General features: G+C 38.3%; 2 pseudogenes across 2 annotated transcripts; both read left to right on the top strand.

Annotated features, from left to right (window-relative positions):
• The first annotated feature begins 43 nt into the window (after positions 1–43).
• Positions 44–3,033, top strand: LOC307123404 (GTPase IMAP family member 7-like; annotated as a pseudogene). The gene is made up of 2 exons: positions 44–556; positions 839–3,033. The product of its transcript is annotated as a GTPase IMAP family member 7-like (transcript).
• Positions 3,034–4,538: 1,505 nt separating this feature from the next.
• Positions 4,539–9,967, top strand: LOC307127102 (nuclear factor 7, ovary-like; annotated as a pseudogene). The gene is made up of 5 exons (XR_013818701.1): positions 4,539–4,931; positions 5,010–5,105; positions 5,730–6,049; positions 6,129–6,247; positions 9,287–9,967. The product of XR_013818701.1 is annotated as a nuclear factor 7, ovary-like (transcript).
• Positions 9,968–10,832: the final 865 nt, after the last annotated feature.

Genomic DNA, 10,832 nt, shown 5'->3' on the forward strand with positions numbered 1-10,832 from the left:
ATTTGTCATTTTTCTGATCTTATTCCATACTTTTAATTCAGAGATGTCAGGGATCAGCTCCAGTCCAGATGATCCAGTGATCAGGATTCTTCTGATGGGCAGATTTGGTTCTGGGTCAAGCTCTTCTGGAAACACTATACTGGGAGAAAAGAGGTTTAATCTTAAGAAGCATGAGTCTGACGTTTGCGAGGGTAAAACACAGATTGGAGAGAAGCGGGTGCATGTGCTTAACTCTCCAGATCTACTCGATCCAGATCTGAATAAAGAGCAGCTGGAGATGCTGAAAGATCAGCTGGTGTCTCGATGTTCAGCAGGTCTCAGTGCAAGTTCTGCTCACTGTTCCTCTAGAGAAACCTGTGAAAAATGAGGAAGAGATCCTGGATTTCATTAAAGGTTTATTTGGTCCTGAAGTTCAGAAGTACATCATGATTCTGTTCACACAACGGAGATGAATTGGATGAAATGGATGAACCATTGACCATTGAGGAATATCTTCAAAGTGAAGATCATGCAGATCTCCAGCGACTGGTGACAGAATGTGAAGGAAGGTTTCACTGTTTCAATAACAAGAGAGAATCAGACCGGCAGTACAAGAACTACTGAAGAAGATTAAAGGAATGAACTTGATGAACAGAGGGAAATTATCATGGAACGAATGAAGAGGAATGACAGCAAAAGAGGTCATCCTGTCAATTGTAAGTTGTTTTTATGTATATATTTTTTGCCCATTCTAACTGACTTAAATAATACATACAAATAGGGATTTGTTCAGTAAGTGTACGCCACTAGTTTGTTGCACGTCATATGGGACGATAAGTGTTTTACTACTGATCTATAGTTTCAAGAAAGTCTCAAGCTGAGATCCAAGATGAGACAGATGTGATTCCTGAAAGGAAAGACCAGATCAGACTGGTTTCTGCTGGGAAAAACTGGATCTGGGAAAAGTGCAGTGGGAAACACCATCATTGGCAGAAATGTGTTCAAATCCTCAGCCAGCTCAAAGTCTCAGACGAAACAGTGTCAGTCAGAAACTATAGTGAGGAACCGGTAAAGAGATCTCAGTGATCGACACACCTGGACTTTATGATACTGAACTCAGTGAGGATGTGATTATAACTGAAATAGTGAAATGTGTAGCACACGCTTCTCCAGGACCACACCACTTTTATTATCGTCATTAGAGTGGGTCGATTCACAGAGGAGGAGAAAAATACAGTACAACATCTCAAAGAGGCATTTGAGAAAAGATACAAAAATACACCATGATCCTCTTCACCCACAGAGATCAGTTAGAAGAGGAAAATAAACCACTGAAGAGTTTCTACAGAACGGTGACCCAGATCTTAAAAAACTTGTTGAAAGTTGTGGAACCGATTCTTATTTCTTGACAACAAATCTGCTAGTTACCCACAGTTCAAAGATCTACTCAGTAAAATAGAGAAGATGGTGGAAGAGAATGGAGGGACGCACTTCACCAATGACATGTTTAAGAGAACAGAGAAACAGATTCGGAGATTCTGAAGCAGAAACTGGATGAGAAAGTGAAGCAGCACAAACGGCTCCCTAAAACAGAGTGAGTAGAAAATATACTGGCAGTTAGTTGAGGAGTCACGTCGAGAGCGGAATTATCTTTCTCTGATAGAAATCTGCATCTCCTGGGGGAAGACCCCTGACAATGACCAGTGAGGAGAGAGCGAATGACACTGAGAGCAAAGGAACCGGTCGTTTTAGGGCTGTTATGCTTTCTATCAGGAAAAAAGATGTGTGTTATTCAGTGAAAAACCACAATGATCAGACACACAATAAGCTAGGGGCGGCAATCCATCTCAAGTGGAATTTTTTTTTATTTTCCTCTTTTATGCCATACCTGTACGTTTTGGTATTGCCAAACCACCAGGTTTTTTTTTTTTTTTTTTCATTTTACTTTGTTTAATTGTATGGACGTTTTTGAGAATCAAAGATCCCCACTTCATCAAAATATGACACAAATTCAGATTCTGCTGTAAAGCAGCTTTACAGAAGACAATACCAGCTGAGCACATGGGTCTTTCAAGCAATCAACTTTACAATATGGTGGACTACATGTGATGGACTGACCCTTAAGAGAAACTCTTTTATGATGGACCTTAATACTGATTTTGCTTTAGTTTGAACTAGTTGAACATGTAAAACAGCTTCAATCTGAGCTGAACTGGAACTGAGATTTGACCGCATGCTTTTATTATGTCATTGAAGTGGGTCGATTCACTGAAGAGGAAAAAAAAGCGTAAAGCTTAAAGAAGTGTTTGGAGGACCATTATCCTCTTGACCTAGATCTCTGCATAGATCAGTTAAAGGAGGAATATTAAAACTGTTAAGGAGTTTCTGCAGAATGGAGATTGAGATCTTCAATTCCGCATTCAGTTATGGAAATCGATTCCTTCCGTCTTGACAAAAAGTCTTAGTTTCCCACAGTCCAAAGATTCTGCTCAGAAAAATAAAGAAGATGGTGGAAGAAAATGCAGGGATGCCCTTCACCATTGATGCATTGAAGCAGAGAAATGTATTCAGCAGATTCAGATGAAGAATCTGGACGTGAAAGAGAAGCAGTTAGGTTTAGTAGAAGAGTATTTGATATCTAGAAGAGCATTTGATCATGACTTATAAAATCCTAATAGCTCTGGCCAGAGTTAAAGGAGGTAGCGGATGAGTAAGAGTGACAGGTCAAATTGCAATCATAACTACAGAGAAACTAACGAAACAGACAATGTGTGTGATTCAGTGAGAGACCACAAGGATCCGACACACAAGACACTGGACGAACTAAAGCATTGCATGCTTTCTTCTTCAACTATCTTGTTCATAGGGAAAAGTTTTGATTCTTTATTGGCATTGATGGTCTTATATAAATGTTCTGAATCAATTCCCATGTAATGCAGAACTAAAAAATCATTAAACATGGAGCATAGAAATATAAAGCAAATAGCAATTCATAAGTGTTCAAATCACTGTAATCTTGTATTTTGGACAAAAAAACTGCTTACCAAAATACTTAATATAGACTACAAATATTGCTTCCTTTATTTTCAGAACTGCATAAACTGACTGATTCCCAGCATTGGGGGCACAATAGTCACACAATTGGTTAAGTTCACATTTTAATTAAAGTCTTCATTATAAAGCCCTACACCCAAGACAGTTGTAGGTGTTCAGCTGAATAAGGGTCTGTAAATTTGGAAAAGTTGCTTCTTGGCAGTTGCAAATAAAATATCATTTGATTAACAGTATTTATGTGTTTCTGTCATTCTATACAGATGTGTGTTCAGTTTCTGAGTCTGTCCACTACAGGACAAATGGAAGCATTTGGTTCGAACAGCCGAACTGTTCAAACAAGAAAATTGTACTTTTAAAGTGGCTGTCACCGGGGTGGTACCCTTAAGGGTAAATTTTTGTACCTCTAAGTCAGGGGTCGGCAAGTTCAGTCCTAGAGATCTGATGTCCTGCAGAGTTTAGCTCCAACCCTACTAAGCCACCACAGTATAAAACTCATGGCTCCCAGCATGCATTGCACCATTAAGTATGTCACCATTGTTGAGATTCATATGCTGATTCTTGATATCTGTGTGCGTCTAAACTTTTTTTCCCCCTAGAATGTATTTAAAAATTAAAATTCATAATGTCTGATCTGTGGCAAGAAAGTGTTGGTGAATATTTATGAACATTTTTAGTTTAAAAAAAGGTTTAATCAACATTTCTCTTCATGATAATTTTTGATTATTGGATTTTGATTTGAACAGATTATGTGTTTTGTTAACACTGTAAAAAAAACACAAACTCACATAAAAGCCAAGAGTCAAACTGCCCAACTAAAGGAAACACTAATCGCCATAATGGTAACCAGACTTTTCAATAAAACCTCAACATCTAAACCTCTGTTGATTCTCAATAAGAGTTTCTATAGATGTCTTTCAGGGTTGGAGCCAAACTCTGCAGGACAGCGGCTCTCTAGGACTGAACTTGCCGCCCCCTGCCCTCTAAGTAGAGGAAAACAATGGTATAATTGTACCCTAAGGACCAATTGTGTACCTTTTTAAAGGTATAGTTATACATTTTGTTCCCCAAGGAACATAATTGTACCTCCTCTGTACCTTTTTTCTTAGAGTGTACTGTCTTTTTAATGTGTTTTTATTAACACTATTTGTGTACTCTCATGAGTGTGATCCAAGTTTTTCTAGCATTATATGTCAAAGCTATTTAATTTTAATGCATGTAGTTAAAATTTAACCTAAAGGGTGCGGTCTGACCAAATTCACAACATACCAAAGGTCATCATAAACTCCACCCTTTTACATCACTTACCAGGAAGAGACATGACTCATTTCTCCTTTTTGTCAAACTGGCTCTCGTGTCTCAACAAAAAGATTCAGTGATCAGTGGAAAATGAAGAACAATGCTTCAAAGAAGGATTCAACAAGGACAGCAGGTTGTTCATTCATTTTTGCTTACATCGTTCAGAAACTAAAAGTAAAGTTTAGATTGCTGGAGCTCAGGCAGTGAGAATGGCTTCCGCTGCTGAAGATGATTATATTGTGTGTCCTGTGTGTCATGAAATCTTCAAGACTCCTGTTGTTTTATCATGTAGTCACAGTTTCTGTAAAGAGTGTCTGCAACAGTTCTGGAAAACCAAGGAAACTCAGGAGTGTCCTATCTGCAGGAGAAGATCCTCAAGAGATGAACCTCCAGGTAATAGTGCGTTAAAGAACTTGTGCGAGTCGGTCCTGAAGGAGAGAAATGAGAAGAAATCATCAGATGAGATCTGCAGTTTACACAGTGAGAAACTCGAACTCTTCTGTCTGGAGGACAAACAACTGGTGTGTGTAGTGTGCTTCACTTCACAACAACAGGACAATCACAAATTCAGACCCATCAGTGAAGTGGTTCCATCATATAAGGTAAGACAGATTTATGTTTGATGATTTGAACATTAGAGAAATCTCTGTTGTCTTATAGATTTTCACTTTAAATTCTAGGAGGAGCTCAATACAGCACTGAAGCCCTTACAAGAGAAACTTCAACACAATGGAAACATTAAAGGAGAGTTTGAGGAAACAGTTCAACACATCAAGGTGAGGATTGATGGATGAATATGGATGGATATTGTATGTACTGAATGAATGTCTTGAATCAGAACATTCTTCTCAGTGGCGCAGCAACCATTATAACTAGAGCAACATGTTCCCCTCACTTTTATAAATTAATTAAGACGTTTATCAAATGTAACCGTATGTGTAAAACGAAGCCTCTGATTTCTGGTTACTTTGGCAGTGGGCGGGACTAATGTGCAAGCCGCAATCCCTGCTAACACTACCTTTTCACTCTCCATGCTTTCAGCCAGACAACATGATTAATATTCATGAGCCGAACTAGTGTTTACAATATGCATCTACCTGAGGGAAGACATGAGCCAAAAGAGAAGTCGTCTTTGACTATTGTTAGTCAATGTTGGTAAATTAAATGTAACTTAAGCAAGTTTTTAATTTCAGCAGAATTCAATATTCTGTGAAGAAATGGTTGCCACGTTTTAATATATGAGAGTATGAGGCTGATGAGAGTATTTACTACTACTACAGTACTAGTACTTCAGAAAGTTAAAGTTGTAGTTGTACCCACATTTACCCACTCACTCTTCATGCTGCTCCAGAATCAGCTGCATCTTTGAGACGACTGAAGTGAATGTGATTTGATTTCAGTCTCAAGCTGAGCACACAGAGCGTCAGATTAAACTGCAGTTTGAGAAGCTTCATCAGTTTCTCAGAGATGAAGAAGAAGCTACCATCACTGCACTGAGGGAGGAAGAGGAGCAGAAGAAGCAGATGATGAAGGAGAAGCTGGAGGAGATGAACACACACATCTCAGCTCTTTCAAACACAATCAAAGACATGGAGGAGATGATGAGAGCCAGTGACGTCTGCTTTCTGAAGGTCTGATTTCAGATAATTGGTTCATTGATTGAGTTCTTGGTGATAAATGGTGTGTTTGTTCTGCAGGAGTTTCCAATCTTAAAGGAAAGGTGAGTGATCTACTCCTGTCTCTGGTCTCTGGTTCTGATCCAAAGCCACTGCCGTTCTGACTCCTGAATGTTCTTCCAGAGTCCAGATCTCACAGCCGCATCCACAGATGGCTTCTGGAGCTTTGATTCATGTGCCACGGTACTTGGGCAACCTGCCGTTCAGAGTCTGGAGGAAGATGGAGGACATCGTCCACAACAGTGAGTCTGAATGCAGAAGATCTGAGCTCTCCCACATACAGATGGGTGGATAGTTATTCGAGATTATGTAATAAGGGTAAAAATGAAAAGATACTTAAGGCATCATTTGGGGTTCTTCAGACTGACACACTAGGTGCGTTTACATGGAGCACTGTAATCGGTTTAAAAGTCCAATCCGAATAAAAATACTCCATATAAACACCTCAATCGGAATAAAAATGGCCAAACTGAATGAAATTGTAATCGGTTTGAGAGGGCTGGGATAAACCTTTTCATGAACCGATCAAACGAAAAATTCCACCATGTAAACGATCTGATCCGATTACTGTGAGTGCATGTCTTTCTGTGACGTAATATACAGCGTGCGCACCTCCACAACTGAAGAGCGCGCGCCGCACTCACACCAGGCTAATGTTGACAAGAGAGGAAAGTTCATTTTTCTGAGGTATTAAACTTTTTATTTCGTAACATGTTATGAACATGATGTTTGAATAATGACACAGACATAGCCTGGCTACACCATCTCATCTTGACAGCGTTTGTCCTAGGCTTCAACTGCGCCTGACAGAATAATTTATTTTTCTGAGGTGATTCTTACACTTTACGACAAATAATAAATAGCTTTTATAAAACTGTACAAGTCCTGGTGGCCGTTGAGAGCTGCCATTTCAACAGGGAACATTCAAGCTGCTCTCTGTTTCTCGTTAGTTAAGTTAGCTATAAAAAAAAATTTCAACAACTGCTTCAAATTGGTTAAGTAACATTACCCACAGTCTACTTTAATTACTTTTGTTAATATTTATACCTTTGTGATTATGGTATCTTTCCTTAATCATCTGAAATATATATGTTTAGTACTACTAGTAATGATGCTGAGCACGTCTTGAATGCTTCATTCATGTTTCAACGTATATCCTATGTTTTTATTAATAATTTGAGTGCATTTTATTGTTAATTTTGTGTTTTTCAAAATAAATGAATTGAATTCATTTTTGATTCCACATTCATCATTCACAGCTGTTGAAATAGCCATTGTATTGGACATAAATTAGGTTAAACTACTGCATGTCCGCCCACAGAAAAATAAATAAATATAAAAATTACCAACACAGAACTAGCATTTTGGGGCCCTAAGCAGATTTCAAAATGGGGGCCCCCCATCCTCCAGCTGAATTAAACCTAGGGGTGATTCTAGGATTTCAATGAGGGTATGATTTAAAACATATATATTGTATACTACGGTAGGCATGAACAATACAGTAGGTTCTACACTATCAAGTCAATGCCTGAATATTGAATTCATTTCTAATCATTTTAAATAACCAGCTAATATTCGACTTTATATTACTGTAATTGTGTTGAAAAAAATATTTTACCCACATATTTCCATTTATCTAGACAAAGTTTTGAACAAAGTTTTAACTCTGCATTCACGCATACACTCTGCAACTTTAACTTTAAAGAAGATCTACATTTATAATTTTCATTCGTGGAGAAAACATGGAAAATGTGCCATGCTTTAGTGGAGGATTTCTGTCACATGGTGGAATACAATATACTTTAAACATGAAAATGATGTAAAATTAGCCCTACAACCAATAGATGGCAGCAGAGAACCACGCATTAGCTCATTTGCTACTTCCACTCCTTTATAGTTCTTTACTTTTCACGTGTTTAAAAAAAATTGCTCTGAAGTATGAAGTATAGCAAGATTATAAAAAAAATCAAGAAGTCTCATGCCATTTAGATGTAAGGAATTTTATAAGTCATTAAGCAATTATTTAAACTGCATTTATGACAAAGAACTACACAGATGCATATATCATCATTTATCAATAAATGCACATACTTTGTCCCTTGCTTTTGATGCTGGCGCTGGTACGGATTGAATAGCGCAGACTAAAATACAGGGAAATAGGTTTCCATATGAGTTTTAAAGGGGACTGAGGCGATCACAAATTAGTGTACACATTACAGGGTTAATGGGAAACTTTAAGTGTGGCTGGCTGGAAATGTAGCTAAAAGGGGCCTAGTGAAGTCCCTGATGATAAATGATGCATGCAGCAACCACAATTTCAACAAATCCATTATAGTATAGTATGTCTTGTCAAAATTCAACACTTGCCCCTTTCTTTCCACATACAGTGCGTGCAGAATTATTAGGCACGTTGATTTTCTGATCATATTTTTTTCTCCAGGCACATTTGGCCAATTCCAAACCACATTAATCCTAATAACTACTATTAATTTTGTATTTAATAATTTATAAGTGATATATAATTGTTGATGAAGGCTGGAAATTAAAAATGCCTTATATTCAGGTGTGTATAATTAATAGGCACATTTTCTTTTACGGATAAAATGAGCCAAAAACGAGATTTAACCCAGACTATAAAGTAAAAAATTATGAAATACCCATGAGAAGGATACAATACTAATGCAATACTAGAATTTACAGTTAAGGCGTGACCACTGGACAGTGAAATGCTCATTGGGTCAGACAAAAACAGGTGGCAAGAAAGGGGTAAGTGTTGAATAGGCATGCACGCACTGTATTCTTTGCTTTTTTTCCCCCTCTTCTCTGCGCCAGACTAAGTGCCGCCTTTTCATTTTTAAACAGTGTGCAATTTACGCTAACACACATGATTGACAGCCAATGTTATGCAGGCATTCTTTCAGTATGGCGTAGTGGGTATTTACATCAACACCACGATGCAGCATTGAGTTCCCTCAAAACGGAAAGTCTCAATTTACGTATGTAACCTGGTTACCTGAGAAGGGAACAAGATGCAGTGTCGCGTTGCCATACTTTGGCATGTCTGCGCATCTTCCTTCAGACAATCCAAATATGATGGTGTGTGACGCAGGCACCCTTTATGGTCTTGATGATGCATAACACAAGTACAGGTTCTTTTTCCCTTAGGGAACCGGGATACATGCATAACTGTGAGATGTCATAATTCATAATCTGTCTATGGTTCACTCTTGATCATTAAATGAAGATCAGAATAAAAGCATCTGTTGATTGTGTCTCATCAGCACCTGTGATTCTGGATCCAAACACGGCAAATCCACGTCTCGTCCTGTCTGATGATCTGACCAGTGTGAGACGGAGAAGAAACGAACAACTGCCTCCTGATAATCCAGAGAGATTTGACTGTTATGACTGTGTTCTGGGTTCAGAGGGTTTTAACTCGGGAACACACTGCTGGGATGTGGAGGTTAAAGAGAGTTTAGTCTGGACTCTTGGAGTAACTACAGCATCAAACCAGAGGAAGGGAAACATTTTCTTTAACACTGATGTCTGGTGTGTGCGGTATGATCAGTTCAAATCACCGTCTGTACGATTTGGCTTTCTTGTTAAACAGAGGCTTAAGACGGTGAGAGTGTGTCTGGACTCTGACAGAGGAACGGTGTTATTCTCTGATCCTGTAGCTAACACACATCTACACACATTCACAACTGCCTTCACTCACACACTCTTTCCATTCTTCTGCAGTCGTTACCCTCTGAGAATCTTACCGTTCGATAGTCAGTAAATGTTACTCCTGTAGTTCTGTATCTTCCTGCTTTCATCTTTAGCAGTCATCATGTGTAGTAGAATGAGGATTGGTTATGTCTGCGACGGGATGATGTGAATGTTTTGTGTGCCAGAGTCCAAAATGGCATACTCTTTTCAGTAGGTACATATTTTGAATAAATATTTATTTGCAAGCACTTAAAAAGTGTGTTCTATAATATGAATGTGTGTAGTATGAGCCCAGCAGGCACATTATATAAATGTAACATCAGGAAGATGTTGGACAACTAATCCAACATCAGTCAGTTACTCTTTTAACCCTTGTGTTATGTTGCGGGTCAATGTTTCGATTTTTGAGTTCACTGAAATGCCGGTTAACCTATGTTTTTTTTTTGACATTTTGTGTATTTTTCTCATTTAGGGTCATGCATGCAAAGTTTCAACATTCTGGTGTGTTGTGAAGTTTAGGTTTATGAACATTAAAAATATATAATTTTATATAAAATATATATATTTTACAAAACATGTTCAACTAAAACTTCAAGAAAATTAAAGCTAAATATCTGAACTAGCCAAATTTTAGGCTATCTCATAAAAATGCACAGAACAAAACGTATCCACTAGATGACATCCAGCACTTTAGACACAGTTGCTCCTCTGTGGTTAAAGAAAATAGTCCAACACTGTGGTACAATGAGTCCACTCGGGCCCTCAAGAGAGCACCTGGAAGAAAACAAAACTAGAGGTTTTTCGCATTTCATGGAAGGAGAGCAATATTGCATACAGAAAGGCCTTAACCCCCTCGAGGGCGATCGGCTTTCTTTTTTTCTTATCAGTGCCCAAGAGAGTCAAATAACTCTTGTCGTTTTTTTATCTCTAGCTTAGTGAATACTTGTCTCACAAACATGAGACATATCTCTGTTTAAAACCTGACATTTCAGCGTTTCTTTAATGTAAACCAAATCGAAAACAAATATGCTGTGTTTATGTAATCTGCTTGAAAAGCGATAGATGTCAGTCACCCGCGAGCCACTTCATTATACGCTAATGCGACCACACCCACAG

Source organism: Gobio gobio (assembly GCF_949357685.1).
Source record: "Gobio gobio genome assembly, chromosome: 1".
Classification (NCBI taxonomy): domain Eukaryota; kingdom Metazoa; phylum Chordata; class Actinopteri; order Cypriniformes; family Gobionidae; genus Gobio; species Gobio gobio.